This window comes from Anas acuta, chromosome 4 (assembly GCF_963932015.1).
Source record: "Anas acuta chromosome 4, bAnaAcu1.1, whole genome shotgun sequence".
Taxonomy (NCBI): Eukaryota; Metazoa; Chordata; class Aves; order Anseriformes; family Anatidae; genus Anas; species Anas acuta.
The window spans coordinates 7,906,659-7,927,486 of record NC_088982.1 but is presented as its reverse complement, the minus strand read 5'-3'; the positions used below and the strand labels follow the sequence as shown (position 1 = coordinate 7,927,486).

Genomic DNA, 20,828 nt, shown 5'->3' with positions numbered 1-20,828 from the left:
GTCGTGATCCAGCAGGGTTGCTTCGTGCAGCTTTCAGAGACTCACGTCCCCAGAGCCACTTGTGCCTTTCTCCCAGCCCTGCTCCAACCAGGCAGCTGGGACATTCCTGAGGTGCACGTGCAGCAGCAGAGGTGGGTAGTGTGGGGACATCTCGCGCTGGCAGTGGGGGGGTTCTTCCTTGAGGGACCCTCCCCAGGCCATATAATGATGGTGGCTCCTCTCTTCCTCTTCCAGAGTGACACCCGCTGCTGCAGTGCCAGTACCAGGGAGCACATTGTCATCCACTGCTCCCCCCAGCCCACCGCAGCTGGTGGAAAGCATGGATGCGGCACTGGACAACCGCTGCCCCATATGCCTGGACACCTGGGGCAGCGCCGCTTATATTCTGCCATGTTTCCACCAGTTTTGTTGCCCCTGCATTCAGCGATGAGCTAATAGCAAGCCAGAATGCCCACTCTGCAAGCTCAGACTGATATCAGTTGTGCACTCGGTGCAAGCTGATGACCAGTTTGAGGAGCTGGTCATCAGTCCATCAGCAGCAGCATCCATTGATGCCAACAGGCCCCCTGCCCAGGCACCCAGCCCTCTGGTGGGTGGCCTTCATCCTGGGGCCAACTTTTCCGCCGGCACCCTGCTCTACTCCAGCCCCCGCTCTCCTGGATACACCGGGAGCTGAGGAACATCTTCCGGAGGCGGCGTTCAGAGGCACTTATCTTCGAGAATGCCATCATGGAGACACTGTGCCTCTTTGGACTGGAGGAAGACCTGCTGGCCTAGCTGTTGGAGCTCTACCTTGGTGAGAACGTGGCGATGTTTGTGCAGAACCTCCTCAACGTCACTGTGCAACAGTGCGGCAGGGAGGCCCACCGCCTGCTGGGTCTCCACATTCCACCTGCGGCCGAGCATCGGGAGGACATCCCCATGCCAGAACCTGGCCCATCCGACCCTGAAGTGGTGGCTCCTGCACCCAACCCAGCTCCCTCTCACCAGCCTGCGAGCTCCAACGGGGATGAGGTGCGCGGCACTTCAAGAGCCAGCCTTCAAGAGAGTGCCAGCCACCCTCACTCCACCCCTGCTGCAGACCCAGTGGAGCAGGCAGCTCCTCATGAGGAGTCAGAAGAGGCAACAGCAGGTCCCTCCACTGCCAGGCAGGGCAGGGCGTGCCCACCTGGGGGGTCCCGGCGAGCCCCCAAAAGGAAGAACACCTCATCCCAGGCCTCTTCACCACCCAACAAGAGGCCACCCCGCCGGCGACAATAGAAGATCTGCCAAGAAGAGGGCCGGACAGCATCAGGAACACATGCCGGCACCAAAGGACCCAAAGGTCATCAGGGTCCTATTCCACCACACATTGTACAAATAAAATCACATAAAATATGTCAGTGTTGTGAACTGCACAGTGGTCATTGCCATCCCCACCCCTACTGCTTTCTCCTCCCTTTCCTGATGCCGTGCCCACTCTTAGGCCTGTTGTGTTGCTGCCCTGACAGCACCCGCTCGTTTCCTTAGCCACTCCCGGGAAGGTGTTTCTAGCCTGGGGGGCTCCAGCCCATGCTCCGGCCTTGTCATCCCAGCCTGGTCTTCTCCTCACCACAGCCTCTGACCCCGCGGCTGGGTCTATGCCCTCCTGCCAGCCTGCACTGCTGGTGTGGCCTCACCATGGCAGCACCCAGATACCGCCCGCGCAGTCACCGCCTGGTGCTGCTGCTCTCGCAGGGCATCTGGGGAGAACCCCAAGTTGCTCAGCGAGGGGAAGGGCAAATTGCTGCACCTGGGGAGAAACAAGCCCAGCACCAGGACAGACTGGGGACATGTGCTTGGAAAGGACCCAGGAGTCCTGCCGCACACCACCTTGCCCATGAACCAGCAATGAGGCCTGGCCATAGAGCAGGGAAATACTGTCCTGGGCTGCATTGGGAATGGCGTTGCTGGCAGCTCAGCAGAGGCAATCCAAGATCTTCTTTCTTGCCCTTCTTGAAAATTGGGATCACATTTGCCAGCTTTCAGTCAACTGGGACCTCTCCAGATCCCCAAGGTCATTGAAAAATGATTGAGAGAGGTCCTGCAGTGCCATCCACCAGCTGTCTGAGTACTCTGGGATGACTCCCATCAGGTACCATGGACCTCTACGCATTCAGGTGCAGCAGCAAATCCCATACAAGTTCAGGGTTAACTGGGAGTTTATTGTTCCCACCAGCTGAAGTCTACATCAACAGCCTTCCCCTCATCTTCCAGTCTGGTCACACAGTCATAGAAGGAGATAAGGTTAGACAAGCACAACCTGCCTTTCATGAACCCATGCTGGCTAGGCCTGATCCCCTGGATGCCACGTGTGATCTCACCCAAGATGATTTGCTCTGTAACTTTCCCTGGAACCGAGGGCAGACTGACAGGCCTGTAGTTCCCCAGGTCCTCCTTACAGCCCATTTTGTAGATGGGAGACACATCAGCAAACCTCCAGTCCTCTGGGACCTTATGAACAGCCAATTCCAACTCTTGTCTGTTGTCAGTGAGATATCTGGAAGCAATTAACTTCACTGACAGATGAATACGTTCATCACCACTCAAGAAGCCTAATGTGCCTGACATGATCAAACTTTCTGTTGGCAAGTGTGCAGAAATGGTGGCAAGAAGGTTCCCATATCTTTCAAACTTTGTTGCAGCTAAGGCCGCTTGCTCTGACTCATGGCTGTGCCTGTTTTAAGTGAAACACCACCATCCACCCTGTAAAGCCAGCAAAGAGGTCCTTTGCAAACTTTCACCCTGTGCCAGCTAAAACTCCCCTGGGCAGTGCCCAAGCAAAGGTTGAAGTGCACCAGGAACCATTCCCAGCAGGTGGCTGCTTGTGGGACCAGAGATGTTCCCAAAGACATTTCTTTCACTGTTATAAGCACAGCTTCAGTGTGCAAATTTCCCAGTGATGTATAAATGCCATGCTGAGGATCACAGGGTCCTAGAATTGCAAAATAACACATTTTCTACAAAATTACTTCCTGTCTTTCTCTGAGCTTCTCTGATTGTACCAGGGAACAAGGGCAGGTTGTACTAAGTTAACAAAACATAATACTATTGTTGCAGTGACCCCCTGGGAGCTCTGAAGTGCACATCACTCTGCAAACATATTACCAAAAGAAAGTCCCCACCATCAAATATTTATAACATAAACAGGACAAGAACCAACTGGGGTGTAGATGGACGGGGAACAGTGAGATGATCTTGGGCAACACGACAGGAAACTACTTGGCTGTAAGCTCTGCCACATTTTTGGTAGGCATGACTGGGTCTTTTTGAAAGTGTGAAAAGACATTTTCACATCTGGGCAAGCGTATCAGGATGCTGCAGATCAATCTTCACCCATTTTCCTGAGTAAGGCAGGTCATGCTGAGATGCACTGAAGATCGTCTAATGCAAAACCCATCTCTCCTCCAAACGGCAACAATCAGGACACCTCTCCTGGGACTCCGTCTTCCTAGTCTTTCCCTTCATTTTGTAGCAAATGCTTTATGTTTACACATTTTTTTCCCTCTCCTGGCAGCCCTGCAACCTCCCAGCTGGATTCATTCCCTCTTTTGCCTCATCACCACCAGTGAAGGAAGCCAAATACTCTTCATTATGTTCAACCTCATGATGTCCAGATTCAGTTCTTGCTGACATTTTATCAACTCTGTTACTTCAGATGTGCTTAGACAAGTCTGTCAAACTCTAACTGTCCTCTCAGGACAAAATCATGACTAGAGTTTTTGAGAGGAGAAGAGGACTCAGAGCCACAGCTTTTGGAAAATGATAATGAGATCTGTGGCTGGTTTTTAAGTATATCCCTAATGCATTTGCAGAATAAGGTTAAACCTTTATTTTCAGAAACTTTTGCTTCTAAGCCATCTTTGAAGCTCAACTCAGTATTTTTTAATAGAAACTTGAGAACCTTTGAAATTGTAAATTTTACTGGTTCGTCTGTCCCAGGAACCATCTCAGAGGTCCCAGACTCAAACAAATCCTCCTGGCCTGACTGCAGAAGAACCAGCCTCCCTCAGCTCACTTTATGGTCCATGGAGAAAAATAGGAGCTTCCACAGTTCAGGCTATCTAACTTCATATGGTGCTTTCCAGCAAAATGAATCTTGTCCTAGAAAAGGACAAAACTTTCCCTAAGATGAGCCAAGGACAACTCACTATATAGTTTACACCTAAAGTTTGGTTAAATTAAGTTTATCCAAGAAGCACCACAACTTATTTTTGTGATTGAATTTCAGATTTATCCCTTTAAAGAACATTTCATTTTTGCTGACTGGTGATGTGACTATCTGGTGGACATGCTTGTGAGCACAGATGAAGAGCTTTGCCATCCAACTAAAACCAGCTGAGGTCTTGCACTGTGCTCACACACTTTGACAGTTTTCAAATCTTGTAACTCTATTTATCCCAGTCCAAGAAAAGGTCCAAGACCAGGTCTCCACCATATGAAGGAGTCACCTTTACCCAGGAGTGTTTCAGAGTATAGCAGCATTTTAGATTACCTGTCTGGTCAGTCCTCCAGAAAATTAATCTGCAGCTAACTCTTTCTCCAAGATTTTGGTTGCTTTCAGGTAGAAAGAGTTTCAGTCTACCCACTTCTTTGTTCAGGGGCAGTAGTTAAAACTGTGAGGCACTGCTGAAATTAGGATCATGATCAACCTCTCTCATGTGTAGACTCCCCACTGCCTTCCACAGAGCTCTGGTGCTTATATATGCAAACAAATAATCAAAAAACAACAAACAAACAACACTACAATAAACATTGCAGACAGAGGATGTCCTAAGGCCTTGAGTGCACCAGCACCAGCTCCTCCACAGCAAGGATAAATCACCGTGTTTGATGCAAGTTTTGGATGAGATACTGTCTAGCAACTCCTGTTATCAGAGGAGATATGCCCTCACTGTACAGCTTCTCCTCCCAGGGATTGCGGTGTGGCTGGACTCCATCACCAAGAGTCCAAGTTGTGTCCATTTTCCCTTTTTGCAGCTGTGCTCTTCAACCCAAAATATTCCTTCCTTTCTCTCATTCTCTTCTTGTTTTGTTCAAAAATAAAAGTTTGTGATGTTGCTTATCCTGGTTAAATAAGGGATAACCTCATGCGCAGCTTTCCACAAGGTTTGCACTGTTTTTCTTTGCTCCTCCTTTGATTACCTGATGAATTCAACAAATTGCCTGCCAGGAGCTAAGAGGGAGAAATAGCTCTGGGCAAGCAGGAGCTGTGAAGGCAGGCAAAACACACCAAAGAAGCACAGTTAGTGCTCTTTAACAGGAGGGGATAGCTATTCCTCTGCACACATAGTTTCCATCTCCTTTAGGGGACAACATGGGTCAAACACTATAGCTCAATTTATTATTGAACCATGAGGGAAAAGAAAAGCACTGAAGGTCATCACTGTGAGTAATGACACTATGTAAGGTCTGAAGATCTGCCTTTGAGATATCTCTTGAAACCTTCCTACTCTCTTCCTAAACAGCCATTGAAGCGTTCAGTGAGGGCACCTGGGGAAAACGAATGAAAACCAGATGAACCACAACAAACAGGGGTCAGCAATGCATGAGCCAAAGGAGAGGGGATTACTCTCTGTCGATCATGCTGGATTGCTGGCTTCTGCAGCAGCTGGCCATGCACTGGACACTTGCACCATTGCAGCAGCAGCTATGGTGTCTCTCTTTGGGCATGGTGACAGGCAGGGTTGTGCTTACCCCAAGTTGCAGGACAAGTCAACTGTTCTTCACAGAAAGGCAAGACAGGAACACAACTACCTTCTGCGGAAATACTCATCACTTTAGAGATCATGTCTTCTTTAGTTGAGGGTACAAATAGAAGTCAGTCTGAAAATTTCATAAATAAAAGACTTTAATCAGAGTTCTTAATTTCATAATAAAAGTGCATATGATCAGAAGACATGAAAGTTCTACCCCCACAGATATAAACTATATGCTGAATTTTACACATAAGAATATATTTTGTCAGCTATTTTTTTTCTGAGTCTCAATCTTACTTTTATTCTAAAATAACTTTCCTAAGTGACATCTTTTATATAAAATAACATATTGACTTTCTTCTGAATTTAATCCAGGATGCAGGATGCCTTCATCTGGTTTCCCCCAGAATTCCCTTAAAGCCCAATAAATCTGTGACTATTTCCTCTCTGAAGCCTCGGAGGATATAGAATTACTTCACAACTCCTCAAGCCCGGAGCCCTCAGCATGGCTGATGGAGAGCCAAAATCAGAAGGGAGCTGCTGAAACAGGGACATGAAACAAAAATAGTCCCCTGGAAAGGAGCAAAACATAATGACAAAAGCAACTCCCTTTTGGAATTACATCATGATGATAATCAAAAATCACACTTAAGTGTTAAAAAAAAAAAAAAAAGCAACAACAAACCAACAATGATTCTCTGTGTGTTTGTCTCTACCAATTGTTAAAACAGTAGCAAAGTGTCATATGTTTCCAGTCATAGCCCATCACGAACAAAAAGTCTGTAACAGCACTTGATACGGTCATGGGCCAATGCAATTTAGTTTTATCATAGTACAGTCAGTAGTTCTTTACTTCTCCTGTAAAGGGATAAATTATGTTTCAGCTTTAATTTTATATAGTGTCATTTTTAAAAAAGCCACTTACACTCCCCACATTGCTGTTTTACTGCATGATCCATGTCATATTAAGCTCTATCTTGGCATAAGTTTTATTGAGCATTACATTACTGCTGGCTTTGAAGTACAATTTCACGTGCACATTATAGGCTCGGGCTAAGGGAAGCAACAAACTGCTCTGGTTACAGCCCTGGTTAAAATGCATCATTCCGTGACTGCAATGCACGATGCAGTGTGAAGAATTTCAGTCGCCAATACTGAAAGAATATATTTTTTGCCACTTTCCCCCACATCTTTCCAACAAGGTAGAAATAAAAGCAGTGTGTCTGGCCACTATTTCGTTTGTATTCACATGAGGATCAAAGCACAGTTATGTAAATCCAATGCCTCTGTAAAGCCACCTGCTCCATTTCTCCCATGCAGGGAATTTCCAAGGGCAGAAGCTGTTTATTTTATTTTATTTTATTTTATTTTATTTTATTTTATTTTATTTTATTTTATTTTATTTTATTTTATTTTTTATTTTTTTCTGCACATGGCAGGAGAGATGAAGTTCAGCCCCCCCCCCCCCAAAATCTGTGGCAGAAGCTCCCATATATGTGCCCTAATGGTCCACATATTTTAAAACATATCGCCCTGTACCTATTTGCAGACAACCCCCTAATAGCATTTTGAGGAGAGAACGTTTCAGTGGCATGCTAAAGAGGTTGATGCTTCTGACTCATCGTGATTTTAAAACATGATAGGGGTGGGGAGGGTGGTCCTGGGTGTCACAGGAATGGCTCCACCAATATCAGAATCTGCCCCACGATTCCACCATCCCTGAACATCCTACAGTTAGGTCAGTGGCTGTATCACATTAGGGACTCTTCAGACATTTCAGCATCTCGCTGCATACCCAGATGATATTGCACAGATGCCTTGCGTTACAGGACCTGTTTCCTATGCTCGACTGTGCAGCTTTTCCTCTGAGTGGGGCAAAAATCACTTAGCAAGATGAAGGAAGATTGTTCGGTTTGAGCATGTCCTTATCAAAATGACTTTCGTTTCCGTCCTTGTAGTTTCAAAGCAGGATTTGTAGGCATGTCACTGCAGTTTAATGATCCCTCTCCTTTCTGCTGAGTGCTCCTAGCATTACAGAAGCTAAACCATTAAAATATGTGTTTCTCTCACAGCATGGACACTTGGCTCTAAGTATTACTTAAAAGACATGGGTAAACACAGGAAAAGATGTCTCAGCAGGAGGGAAGTGATTGTGGGGACAGTATGTTCTGACAGCAATTCAAAATTACCAGTAGGCTACAGAGTAGGAAGTCATAGATAACAAGTTGTTTTATTTAAATAGCCAGCGGGTCTCAGCCCAGAGAACAATAGAGTCTGCTCCTACAGATGGTGCCATACCCATGCTGGGAACTTCATTTGGTCAGGCTGATAAAAGCAAGAAAAAGGCAGATAAAATCACTGAGGAATGGACCAGGCTGAGAGGTTGGCTCTGTTTCTCCTTTTGCCCACAGCAGAGAAAGTCACATAAGGTGAGTGGCGGTACCACCATGGTAAAGCTGAAAGGCAACAAGGCATGTCTGGGCTTTTCCAGCCTCAGGGTGGTTTTTATTTTTTCATTTAAACACCTGTGAGTTTCTCAGGCCAAGTTCCACAGCCTTGCTGAGTCGGGAGGGGGATGCAGCACAGAAATTGGAAGGGGCAGCAAAGCACCCAAGCCCTGCTGGGGACCCAGCCCTCAGCCATGCAGGGGTACAAACCAAGGCACAGCAGCAGACAGACAAGAAGCAGCATTCCTAGGGAAGAGAGGGACTACTTAACACCTTAGCTTGAGCTCTGCTTTCTTGCATCAGCAAGGAAGGCATCTTCACAACCCAACAGAGGTGTGTTTTGTGATGGTATCTGGGTCTCCTCTGTGAGAAATGATGATTTGGAAGAGAACCAGCTGCAAAATTCAGGGTTTAGGGGTGGCTCAAACCAATAAGTGCAATTTTGCTATGTTTCAAACAGGGAAAATTATGTAAAAATGACCCCACTTCATGACACTTAAAGGGATAAGCTGAATTTACCCAGGGTCACTCAGCAGATTACTGATAGCACTTTGAAACTCCCTATTTGCACCTATAGGTCCACTACTCACACAAAGCTGCCAGGACTACATACAGGAGACGTACACACCTCATCTTTTCCTTCTATGCATCTCTTGCAACACACTGAGCAAAAGTCTCCATTATCCAAAATTTTATTTCCATGTGAAGCAACTTTAAATTACTTTTTAATGCAAACAGCAGTGAATTGGGTTCCTTTGATCTTAACAAGAGTAAAAATTACTCCAATAAGTAACTAAATGCTCAGGTTTTCACTCACTCTCTTTGTGGTACCCAGGAAAGCTCATTTAATTACAGGCCGTAAAAATAATGTGTTCCTTTAATATAGAAAGGAAGAAAAAACTCCCATCCTAGGAACCTGCTGTGGTTCTCTGTGCCATGGGGATGTGTATGTTATATTTTCCTGATCGTGGATAAGCAGTAAGCTTTAGGATGTCCACTTATATGCATCAGTGGCAAAGATATTCATATGAGAATTAGGGAGATATCATTACCTACAATAACTTGACTACCCTTTAATGGGAGCCTAGGTTGGTATGGGACATGGCATCCTCTGTGAGACCAGCAAGTTTCCAGGAGCACTGAAAGGGGGCTGGGAGCAGTTTAGCTTAATTATGCAACCGTGCCTATGGTATAGGAAGACATTACACATACAGGGAGAGTGTGTCAGATCATTTCCCATCATTATCAGTTGACCTTGGACTGAAAAAAAGCACTACCTCAGGAAAGCAATAAACCATTGTCTGTGTTTCCCTGGGCACAAGAATAGGGGTGCTGACACTGCAAAAAGAAATATTTCATTTAGACATTAGAAAAAAAGCCTTTCTAACTAGAAGACCAGAGGAGGCCAATGGCTGCGTTTGGGCAAGTCATGCAGTGCCCATCATGAAACTAGGCACATCTCTGTAATGACTTGGCCAGGTCTCAAAAATCTTGCCTCAGGACAGGGAATGGATAAAAAGCCTTCTCAAGTTCTCTTCTAACCTTATTTTCCATTTTTCCTCCTACTAAATATTTTCAGTCAACTAGGATGTCTTTGTTTCTTATTTTCCCTTAAGAAGCATTTGGGAAGCTGTCTGTCCACTCAGCAGAAAGCTTTCTCTTCAAACCCCTTGAACGTATTAGCTGGCTCCCATCCATTTTGAATAAAACTCCTAAAGAGGAGCTGGGTAAGTTGAAGTCCAATGAGATTACCAGTTACCAATGGTGTTCTTGGATGTGGGGAGCATTCCTCCACTTGGGGAATGAGAAACGTTCGTGCATTTCACGTATACCACCGAAAAAGCCACCCGAGGGGAACAACTGTGATGTTTATGATTGGGCGATGCTTATTGTTGGTGATGATTGGGGTGGTGTTCAGAGCAGAAAACCCAAGATGAAAGATTTCATATCACATTACCAACCACCCAACCCAAGTGTGCCAACAAAATTAACAGAAACCCTTTGGAAACACATAGAATTTAATTATTTTGGCTATATTACCACATCCATGGCAAATTACAGGCTGTCTATTGGAAAATCTCCTCTCAGTCTTGCCATTTTTTGTTCTTCAGTTCTGTTTATGTTCCCAGCATTTTCACCTCCTGGCAAAGGCTCAGTGTTTTTTGGGAAGGACTAAAGATAGGCTTTTGCTCCACAGAACGCTATTTAGTGGTTGGACAAGGTTGCAATTAGACGGTGTGGTCTTCGATTCCTCTGCAGACCCGTGATATCAAGCTTGCGGTGTGACCTAAAATACTATATTCAGATACAAGCCCTGCCAGACCAAAGCAGCGCAGTAAATCTGATGGGTGTTTAGAGGGGAATGATAAGGGCTATGTAGTCACAGGCTTTCAAAAGCTGCTTCTTATCTGGAGTGTCTTCAAGGGGCTTGGAAAGGGATAGTGGAATCCATTGACTTTAAACACCAATTGCATCTGCTGCAGAGCCCATTTCTGTCAGCTGATGCATGAAGAGCCCCAGGGAGAGAAAACTACAAGTGCCCAAACGTAACAGTTCACTGGCACCAGCTTGGACTTCGAAAAGAGTACACCTGCATTAGCCTAGCAGCTCTACTCATGCAGAAATTAGGAGGGGGCTTCAAAACACTCCAACCTTTCCAAATATTGTAATGAGGTTAGAGGCGGAGCCAGGGTTTCTCTCCAAAATTTTAAGCAGAGATTTAAGTTTCTGCTCTTTTTCTTATTTCTCACAGGCATTTGAGATCTGAGATGAAGTATGCTTCAACCTGCAGGAGGGCTGCATGGCCAGAGGGCACTCGGTGTGATGCACATCCCTCAGCACGCACTTCACAGCCCGGAGAAGTGAGCTAGGAGCTCACATTCACAGCTGGAAATCATCAGCCTCCCTTAGCAAAATCAGGATATCTCAGGGTAAATGCTGTGCCACTAACTGCGTGTTTCTGGTGTCTGTGCTGTGAGTTGTTTTTTGAGTTGTAGGCAGGGGGCAAACGCACCTCTCCCAGTATTGTAGTGTCTAATCATTTCCCAAATTTTAATGTGTTTATCATTGCAACGACCCTCTGAGATATGGGATTAGAGGTAAGATTTTTGAAGCACAAAGTCTTGGGTCAGGTTTTGAAAAGATTACAAAAGCATAAACATCTTATTTGTATTTAAAAAAAATCCAGTTCCACAAAAATGACCCAAGATGACTCTGATAGAGCTGGGACTTTGTGTCCCGAATCTCTCTCTAAAGGCACAGCATTCTTTCTGCCTTTAAAACACTTTTTGTTAATTTTAATTCAGACCCTTTAAGGCACTAAAGTAAAAATACAATCCTGGATTTACAAACAATTTTTTTGTAACAGCTACAAAATCATATAAATATTACTGAACCTAGCGACATCCATAATCAAATTAAATAGAGTTTTCTAATATTGTAGCTAAAGTTTCCTTAGAGCACATGGCACTATGGTATCTGTCTCTCACTGCATATGGAAAGGTCTGGGGAAAACCAGACAAATTAAACTAGAGCCACAGAATTATTTTGGTAGTACTTAAACTAAATTACATTGCATATTGAAAGACTGCTCCTTTTATTTCTTTTTTTTTTTTTTTCTGCACAAGTAACAAGGTTTTCCAACATCCTAACATGGGTTCACTATAAATCAGCCTTCCCAGTGTAAAACAAGCTAGAAAAGAATTGATCAAAGCTATAAAAAAAGATAAACTTTTGAATCCATACTCTGTGCAGGCGATATTATTTCTTGATGGCTACTGGTTTGTCTGGAGGCATACAGGAGGGATGAATGAACCCCATAGAAAGGTTTCAGTTCAATCAGTTCAGCTTTCAAAGCCAGATGAAATCTGAAAAAAAGTTTCTTTTACCCCAGGGAATTTGTGAGGAGAGAGATTCTCACCAACGTCGGCGATTTCACATTAACCTTCAGGTCAGACCAACGTTGCATTATTAGCATTATTTAATTAACAAAATTCATGCTTTGAAACCTTAAATATTTGCAAATTCATCCCCTATAATGACTTTCATTCATTATTATTTATCTAGGGCCAGAGTCAGCCTGTAGCAGCTCTCATTTCCCGCAGCGGGAACAGCTGGGGGAGACAACCCAGTCACTCTCCGGAGGTGTTTAGATGGGAGCAGAGCTCCTCCAGAAATCTGGCTCCAATTACGAGCACTACGTGCTTTAAAAATCTGACCCTCGTGCTCAGTGTCGGCTAGACATTTTACAAACAAGTCTGATGATAATGGCATAGTCATACAGGCAAAGTGCTCCCAGCGTAGACGCAGCCCAGGCTTGGGGCTTTGCCAGCGCAGCTATTCGGGGATGGGCTCGCACCCTACAAGTGGGGCTCTGCTGTCCAGGTACAGCCCGAAGGAGCTGCCAGCCAAGGAGCCCGAGATTACCATCACATCTACAGAAATGTGCCACTTTGCTGTGAAAAAAAAAAAAAAATCAGGTTTCCCAGATTGCATCAGGAGAAAACCAGGCGCTCATGTTCGATGGTTATTTTTCAAAAAATCAAAACATTTTACTTAAACTCTTTAAGGAAATGTTGTCTTTGTTTGTTTGGTTGGTTGGTTGGTTTTTTTAAGATTCTTTTCCCATCTAAATTGTTTTAAATTTCATGTTTTCATTATCAAAAAAATAAAAATAAAAAATCACCCTCAAAATATCTCATTGAACTTAGAGTATTTTTTTCTCATGTTTGCCAAGGTCTGCTCCACCTTTGTCATCAGCCTGCTGGATGGCCTGAATCAAAACACGTCACCTCCTTCCAGATCTGTTCTGTTGCTGGTTAAAGGGGAAAGTGATACTGACATGCTTGGTAAGTGCTTAAAGATTAAAATGCTCACACTCCTGATAGATGGAGAAAGTCTATGGGTATATACACAGGAGCTAATAAAGCTTTCAGTACTGCACCCTACCACCCTGTACCTACAGCGTTGGTAAAAATATCCACTGATGTATTTTACACCACTTTTTCTCATATCCATCCCTCTACCTGTCAAGTCCTCACACCCATGAAGTAATTGAAATGTGTGTGACTGGCGCCTGTAAGCCCAGCAGCAGCAAGGAATTAATCTGAACGACAGCATCTGCTAAACACTCTTCTAGGCACCAGCTCAAAAATGATCATTTTACTCTCCCTTCTCTGTGCCTCTGCCCTGGGACCCTGGGACTTCTGGATTTGGTATTTCTGATGGGACTGCACTTGCCCTTGCCATCACCCAAGCTCCCAGGTAAGCCTGCGTGGGTATGTGTCTACACACACCAGTCCCTCGTCTAGATGCCAGTGTGAGCTCAGGCTCTGGTGGTCCTTGGTACCTGGGCTGCCCCTGCATCCATCTCCACACAGGGCTGGCCATCCCACCTCTGGGGTCCCTGAACCCTGTCTCTAAGAGCCAGCCATGCCAGGCATTGCAGTGGAAAGTACAAGAAACCCTCTAGTGGACGATTAGAGGGAATGGGTTTAGGCTCCAAAGTGTGAACATTTTTATTGCTTATTGGATTCAATGCCAGGTTGATCTGGCAACCACTGTTCTATAGGACAACTCCTGGCTCTTTTTTTGTGTGTTTTTCTCCTGGTTTTGGCCACACCTCAAGCCAATGCCCTGAGCTGGGCAAAGACTGTTCGCACAGGTTTTGGAGGCTTTGCCAGGGGTAGCAAGGGCAAGGGACTGCATTTATGCCAGCTGGGTGGCAAAAATACCTCCATGAGGAGGCCTGGGCTGCTCTCTCTAACTGCATGTGAGGTGGTGGACTTTAGAGGTAATCAAGCATGTAACTACCTAAGTACCTAAGATTTCCCCCCTGCATCCCTGCAAATCCAAATGCCTTCGAGGCTTTCCTGAAAGTCTTTGGGTAGTTTAAGCCCTCTGTAGCTCATCAGGTACTTGGTAGGAGCCTTGCCAGAGTCCCAGGGTGAAGTGGTGTCTCTCTGAGGCCAATGGTAAGAGCTGAGTAGGATAAGGATTTCCTCACATTAAGTTTCTAGGGTTGCAAAGTCCATCTTTCCTGGCCCTTTGTATTCCTGAAGATTTTATTTTTGGCTGAGCAGTATCTACATTTCTGTGAGATATATTTGTCTTAGCTACTCATTCCTCAGCTTAAAATCCACCTGGAAAAGCTGTGGCTATCAGGATGCTTTGATGCTGAGAATGAATGCAAAGCCTGCTCTGATGTGTGACTCTGCCCTGGTCGAGCCTGAGAGCTGGCGTTGAATGTCACCACAGCCTGGCCCTCTTACCCTGTGCAGGGATGCTGCAAAGAGCCAACCTCTCAGACAGTGCAGGGACTAAGATGTGCATGGATGTGGATATGACCAGGTCAGTTTTAGCTCAGGCTACCTTGGCTACTTGTTCAGACTCTCAGTCAGCTCCACACCCAGTCCATGCCGAGTACCTTATTTCCAGTGCCCAAACTAGCCAACTGAAAAGTTTCTTCAGCTCCACTTTTGTTTGACATATAATATGTGGTCCTTGAAGTGTAGACACAACCAGAGGCATCCAGATGGACAGGGCACTGGTAGAGCCTTAGCACGGCCCAGATATGTCCTATGCACTGGGGATGCTGTTGGAAACAGAAGACTTTGAAGTAGAAGGCACTGTATGATCAACATGTAGCTTTAATTTGTCACTGTTGGTAATCTTCGGTGTCCTTCTCTCTGTTTTATGCCCACTTCAGGGCTAGTCACTGGTACCAGAGTCGTTCAGTGATGGGTCTTCGGCTTGAGGCAAAAGTGCAAGCATCCTCCAGGGAGACAGAGCTGTTGTACAGAATCGTGTCCTCCTCACAACCATTAGAACACAATCCCCAAAACACAGCCAGGAATACTTCCTTTGGGAAGTCATCCTTCCTCCTCTGCCCTTGCTGCCCATCCTTTGTGCATCAGCTGAGCCCCTTCTCAGGAGTTGAGAAACCCATGTTCAGTTCCTTCCTTTGGCTTAGAGAGTGCAAACACCTATTTTCCCATCTTGAGGGGCAGTGCCTGCCTCCCCCACAACATGTGGAGGGTGACAAGGGCCCGTTTCAACTCTCCTGCATACAACTGCTCCAGTGTGGAGGAGAGCATTCAAGCTGTATGGTGCTGGGGAGAGCAGAAGCAGTACAGCAGAACACCTCTGTGCCCGGATAGCTTGGGTTCCTCTAGGGGAAGCAAAGCGTGTTTTTTCCTCTTGGAGTTTGTTCCAGAATTTTATCCTATTCCTATTTAAAACAAATACATAGGCTAGTTCAAGTAGCTGCAGCAGTCAGCAGCACCGGAGCAGACTTCAACAGGGGTCTCTCAGTTTCTCACCGGCGTTAAGGTGGAGAGCGAGCTGCCATGGCTCAGTGAGCACCTTAGAAAGGATGCTTGTCAAGTATAAAATAATGTTCACAAATTAAAGCAATTAAACTTAGGATGTGGTATGTCAGAAGTGGAAGAAAAATGCAGTCGCTGGCATCACGCTGGGGTGCGTTTGTCACATAATGTCTGGGGGAATCCCAACAGATAGAGGGACCTTTCACTGGATGCAGAAAATGAAACTCTCATGGTCATCCTAGGTTATAAATGGGACCGTTGTTGATTTTCTTCATGCGAAGCTTGTCTGTCCCCAGCAAAACATTAACAGTCCTGGAGAAAAATTCACACAAGCAGATTTTCTCCCCATTGAGCTCCCCCTTTCAGACACAGCCACGTTTGCTCCCAGCTCCGACCACAGCTCAGCCATCAAAGTGCCTTTTGTACGTCCCTCCAAAATAGTTTATTCTTCTCTGGCAAACAACATCATTTAGCACTAGCTGGAGGAGCTGAATGGGCTCAAGTTAGGAAAACCAGATGTATTTGAATCATCTGTCAAAATTAGAGGCCAGCACTTGATCTATGGCAAGGTAATGAAAAGAGTCACTCATACATTAATAGGGCCAAGTCATAGGAGCACTGCAAATCACGGAGCGGGATATTGTATGAATGTGTCAATGTTACTGATATCCAGGGGCCCGTTACCGAAACACGCACTGATGAAAGACTTCGTGTGTGCACGCAGAAACAAGCCAATAAAGTCCTGCTCGTTGCACAAAAACAAAAACAAGATCTCAAAAGGCTGCACAACATTAAAACAACAATCTCCTGTTACCCTGTTACCCTCTGTGCTATCACTGGAGCAAGACACTGGACCTGAGAGACTTTTTAGTATTTTTCTAAACGTTTTTTACAGACTTAACAGCCTAGCTCCAAGGTCATGCCATCGAGAGGGAGAAGTGATGACTCAGATGCCATCGGTGAGTTTAACACCCTGTCCTGGTCTGCTGTTATTTATTGCTGGTTTTATAGCGGGGCCTCAGTGCATGAAGTCTTATACAAACATGTAGTGAGGACAGCCCTGGCGGAGGGCTCACAGTTGATAAAAGGGGGCTGCAAACTGTGCCTCATGCGTTGCTAGTGGTGTGCCAACCACCTCCAGGGTGAACACAGGAGCATCTCCCTGCATTTTGGGGGAGATGCTTCCTTCAGGCACCAAGAAATGTCCATCATGGGTCATCTGAGGGTGCTGGTGAGAGGGAATGCAATAGGAGGGGAGGTTTGCAGGAGTGCTTGGAGCCATCGATCCAGAGTCTGAGCTTGGAAACCAGTAACGTATGTGGCAGGGATGGATAAGGTTGGATACAGCCTCGTATTTGTGCAATGGTTAGTCTTGAGCTAGGGCGTCTTTTGCTCTGTGTAGTGACCTGAAGTTTGATGACTCTGGTCTGAATGTTATGGCTGGTGGTGAAGGACATGCTCAAGGTCACACTGAACATTAGGGGCTCAGTCAGGAATAAAACCCAGACTTCTTCAGTCCCATCTAGATGCCAAGGCAAATGGGTGCTGGAGGAAGCAAGTGGCCCCTAATAAACATCGCCCTTATGATATTCTCATAGCATTTGAAAGGCTTCCTCATGAATAGATTAGAAAATGTGCAGAATCAGATCTGCAGCTAGCACCATCAGGAAAAACAGCTTCTTTTGACTTGATTTAGCTGTCAAAATTTGACACCAGTCTACACCAACTGAGGATTCAGCCCTCTATTCTTGGCAAGTGATTTATAATGAAAGAATGTGGATACACTTAAGCAGCTTGCTCTTTTTTATTTTAAGATCATGATTCGTTCCAGATTGGTAATTAAATTTAGTTCTTTCGGTGATAGGAACTGCTCTGACAGCTGCAAATCATAATAATATGCATTTGTGTACGTTTGTGTCTACATGCTTGTGCATTTTTGCTGTTGTAGCAACGAGTACAGTCACTGACTTAAGAACATTACACGGTATTTTGAAATTGTTCTTGCAAACAGCCAGTGCTTGCATGATCAGGGCAGAGTGGTGCTCAGCTAACGACACCTTCGCCTGCCTCCCAGAAAGACCTGTCTCCAAACAGCAACATCTCCACCTATGATGTTGGTTGGGTCAGCCCCAGATTAGCCCAGCCACAACCCCCAAATTAAGTGCTTATTTGTCCTGCTGAGCTGCCTTCTTGCTGCAACGTGTGCCCCACACTGCTCTGTGCCTTGTGGGGCTGTCCCAGCACACTGGGACTGTTCCCCTGGGGATGGGTGGAGGTGGCAGGAAGGGATGGGAGAGTTATTATCAGCTGAGTAATGTAATCCAAATCTTCCCCAGAGCGGTGGCAGATTTCTAAGTGAAAGCAAAAGAAATGCTCCAGGCAATGCATCCTGCTGGGGCAGCTTGTCCCAGCTGGGAGCACCAGCTAACCAGGATGATTTCTCAGTGGGGACAAAGAAAAGGTTTGGAGCAGCTCCCAAGCTAGAGCTTGCGCTCATCCTGATGTGAAGGCATGCCTGAAAGAACCCACCCCCCTACTCAAAAGTGTGCTGCAAGGCTTAAATTTGCATGTAGATGGCAATCACAAATAGAAATGCCACCAAGATGTTTCTTTAGTTCTGGAAATTCAGCAAAATTCAAAGCTGTTTTTATTATGCTGCCAGACCCATTTCCATTGATGGGAATGAATTTTTCCCAAAAACTGAATGGCGTGATAGCGTGCCAGTTTTCACTCTCCTAGCTGGTGGCTCTGGTTGCTGAGTCTGGTCTCTGGGCATGCAGCATGGATCCTCCACAGCTTCACATGTGGCTCCTGCGACTGATGGCCACGTCCTTGAACCCCACATAACCCGGTCTTCTAGTCTCTGATAGATCCGTAAGATAAAATCCAGCTTCACTGGGATTTATTTTCATCCCTCTAATGAAAGTGTTTTGATTCGTTTTGCAGCATGGTTTAGAGAGCAGGAAATTTAAAACCAGCTCAATGTGCAGTAGGCTTGAACATGGAGATTTGCTGTCAGCCCACCCAACGGGGGTGCAGCCTAGTGCATGATGGAAAAGGCGGTTTGGGGGGTTCAGAAGCAATTTCCTCACTCTACCACCAACTCAGTCCTCAAAGAGCAGCAAGCTGTCTACTGTACCTCTTCCTGAATGTGGGTGAGAGTCTGTCAATCAATTTGATAGTCCCCGAAACTTGTCTGAGATATGACTCCAGGCTCAGGAAATAAAATTTAAAAGTCGACATTACGGTAAAAGGAAAATTATCAGCTATAATTTTCAGTAGAGTCGAAATAGGAAAACTGCAGCATTTACAATTTGTGTAAAAGAAACTGGTAATCTTTAACACTTGTGTTATCTTGTATAATCCTCAGTTCAGGCCATACATGTCACTGTTACAGGATTAGCCTCAACAAGTCACAGAGCCAGGGACACAGAGCTGAGCCTTAGAGCTGACAGGTGGTAGATGAGGGAGAATGTATAGGTGTAAAAGGAGAATGTAAAGGTGGTACGAGGCAATCTTACTGTCCTGTGCCTTCACCAGCACCTCCCTGCCAGCTGTCACCACTGGCAAATGTGGAATAGCTTTTGAAATCTTGTTTTTCTCTGTCGGAGTATCAGCTGAGTTTGGATGGAGTTTAGAAAGCTAACAGGAATGCTGGTTTTAATTTTAGGGGAGAAAAAACAACCCTTCTGTGCTTCAGTTTGTTTTCCAACTTGCAAGACAGAGACCACATCCTCCCTGGTTTACTGCTTCTCCTTATCTGACAGACGGGGTCATGCTGCAGGGATAAAACAATATACTCTCAATGCAGAGGTCTCGCATGTTTATTGGGAATAACTTCATCCCTAGCCGACTCAGTGTGTTTTTAAAAAACACCTTTTTTTAAATAGTTTCTTTGAAGGCTAGTATTGGGGTTGTGTCCCTTAATTCTTCAGAGAAAAGTGACCTTTAAGCCTCCAATTTTGAAAACCGTTCCAAACCATGGAGCCCCGAGTGCCAAAACCTTTTCACATTCAAATCTCTTTCAAGCAGAACAGGGAGAGGAAGACTGGAGTTAGTGCACTCAAATGACCTCATTTGCCACATCAGAGCACAGAGAATTTATTCTATAAAGAGCATCCGTATGTGTGCAGTATCCAAGATGCCTTGTTAGCCAGTTGCTTCAATATTGCTACTAATAAGCCAGCTTTTATATGGTATGGTTTGGCTGGAATCAAACATATGAATTCTACATCATACAAAATTTTGAGGTCCTGATCAGCAAAGCCACTTCAGCACATGTGTAGGTTCAAGCACACAAGCATGGAGATCATCAGAACTTTCCACCAAAAAATGTTTTCCAGTGGAAAATTAGCTGTTAGGTATTTGGGGGGGGGGGGGGAGAGGTTTTTTTCTTCTTTCTTTTTTTTCTTTTTTTTTATTTTCTGAACTAATTTATTTCCAAAAGTTCTTCTTTTTGAGGGAGATGCCAAGTACTCCTTTAATTGAAATATTTACTTTGAAAGAAAAATCTTTAGATCCAGCTTGTTTTCCACAGCAAATGGTGGGACTTTCAGATCCTTTCCTTTTTGCCCCTCTTCTCTTTTATGAGCTTGGCCAAGTTTTATCTCCCACAACATAACTGTTTTCTCACATCATGACAGAAGACTGCGGTGTATCACAGGAAAGAGAATCTGAGCAAGTCTGGTTGATTGAGGCAAATGTGACTATAAGGCACTTACATAGCAATTCCTGCACAGTAGAATGTTAGCATTTATGACTTTAAAAAAATAAAATAAAATAATAAAAATATAAAATAAAAAAAAAAAAAAACAAACACACAGTATTCTGCTGAAAATAAATTACCCTTTATTGAGAGAAGATTAAACTTTCCTGCAGAAGATACTAAGAAAACAATGCTGCTTTCATTTTTGTTCTGAAACTGAACTGAAAGCAGTTCTGAAGAATTTCTGAAGAGGCAACTTCTGAAGAAACTCATATTAGGACAAAGAAGAGGGATTATTCCTGGGTAAGGCCATCAGGGCTTAAAACAAATTATTTTCAAAATTAACTTCAAGCAGCAGCTTTGTGTCGCAACGTCACCCTTGTAGAAGCACCTTACGATGAAGAGATGCTCTTCTAAGCTTTGAACGGTGCAAGTTCATTGTCAAGAGCATCAGGTTGATGAAGGGAAGCTTAACTCTATGTGAGAGTAGCAATTCCTCCTAAAATAATGTATCCTGTTCTTTGGGACCATAAGTGCTCGTGTCTGAGACTGCAGCCCGTAGTACAGGGCTGTTAAATATAGCTGTGCGTTAGCCTGCTGGTTGCAGAGAACAGGGCACGCTATGAATAAATCG

At 45.0% G+C, this 20,828-nt stretch overlaps 1 long non-coding RNA gene across 2 annotated transcripts; it reads left to right on the top strand.

Annotated features, from left to right (window-relative positions):
- The first annotated feature begins 7,985 nt into the window (after nt 1-7,985).
- Nucleotides 7,986-15,040, top strand: LOC137855506 (uncharacterized). 2 transcript variants are annotated; one of them, XR_011095771.1, is made up of 4 exons: nt 7,986-8,146; nt 10,917-11,094; nt 12,923-13,011; nt 14,871-15,040. It is a non-coding gene; the product is annotated as an uncharacterized lncRNA (long non-coding RNA). The 2 variants fall into 2 exon arrangements; XR_011095770.1 differs by lacking the exons at nt 12,923-13,011; nt 14,871-15,040 and adding exons at nt 12,057-12,113; nt 12,230-12,586.
- Nucleotides 15,041-20,828: the final 5,788 nt, after the last annotated feature.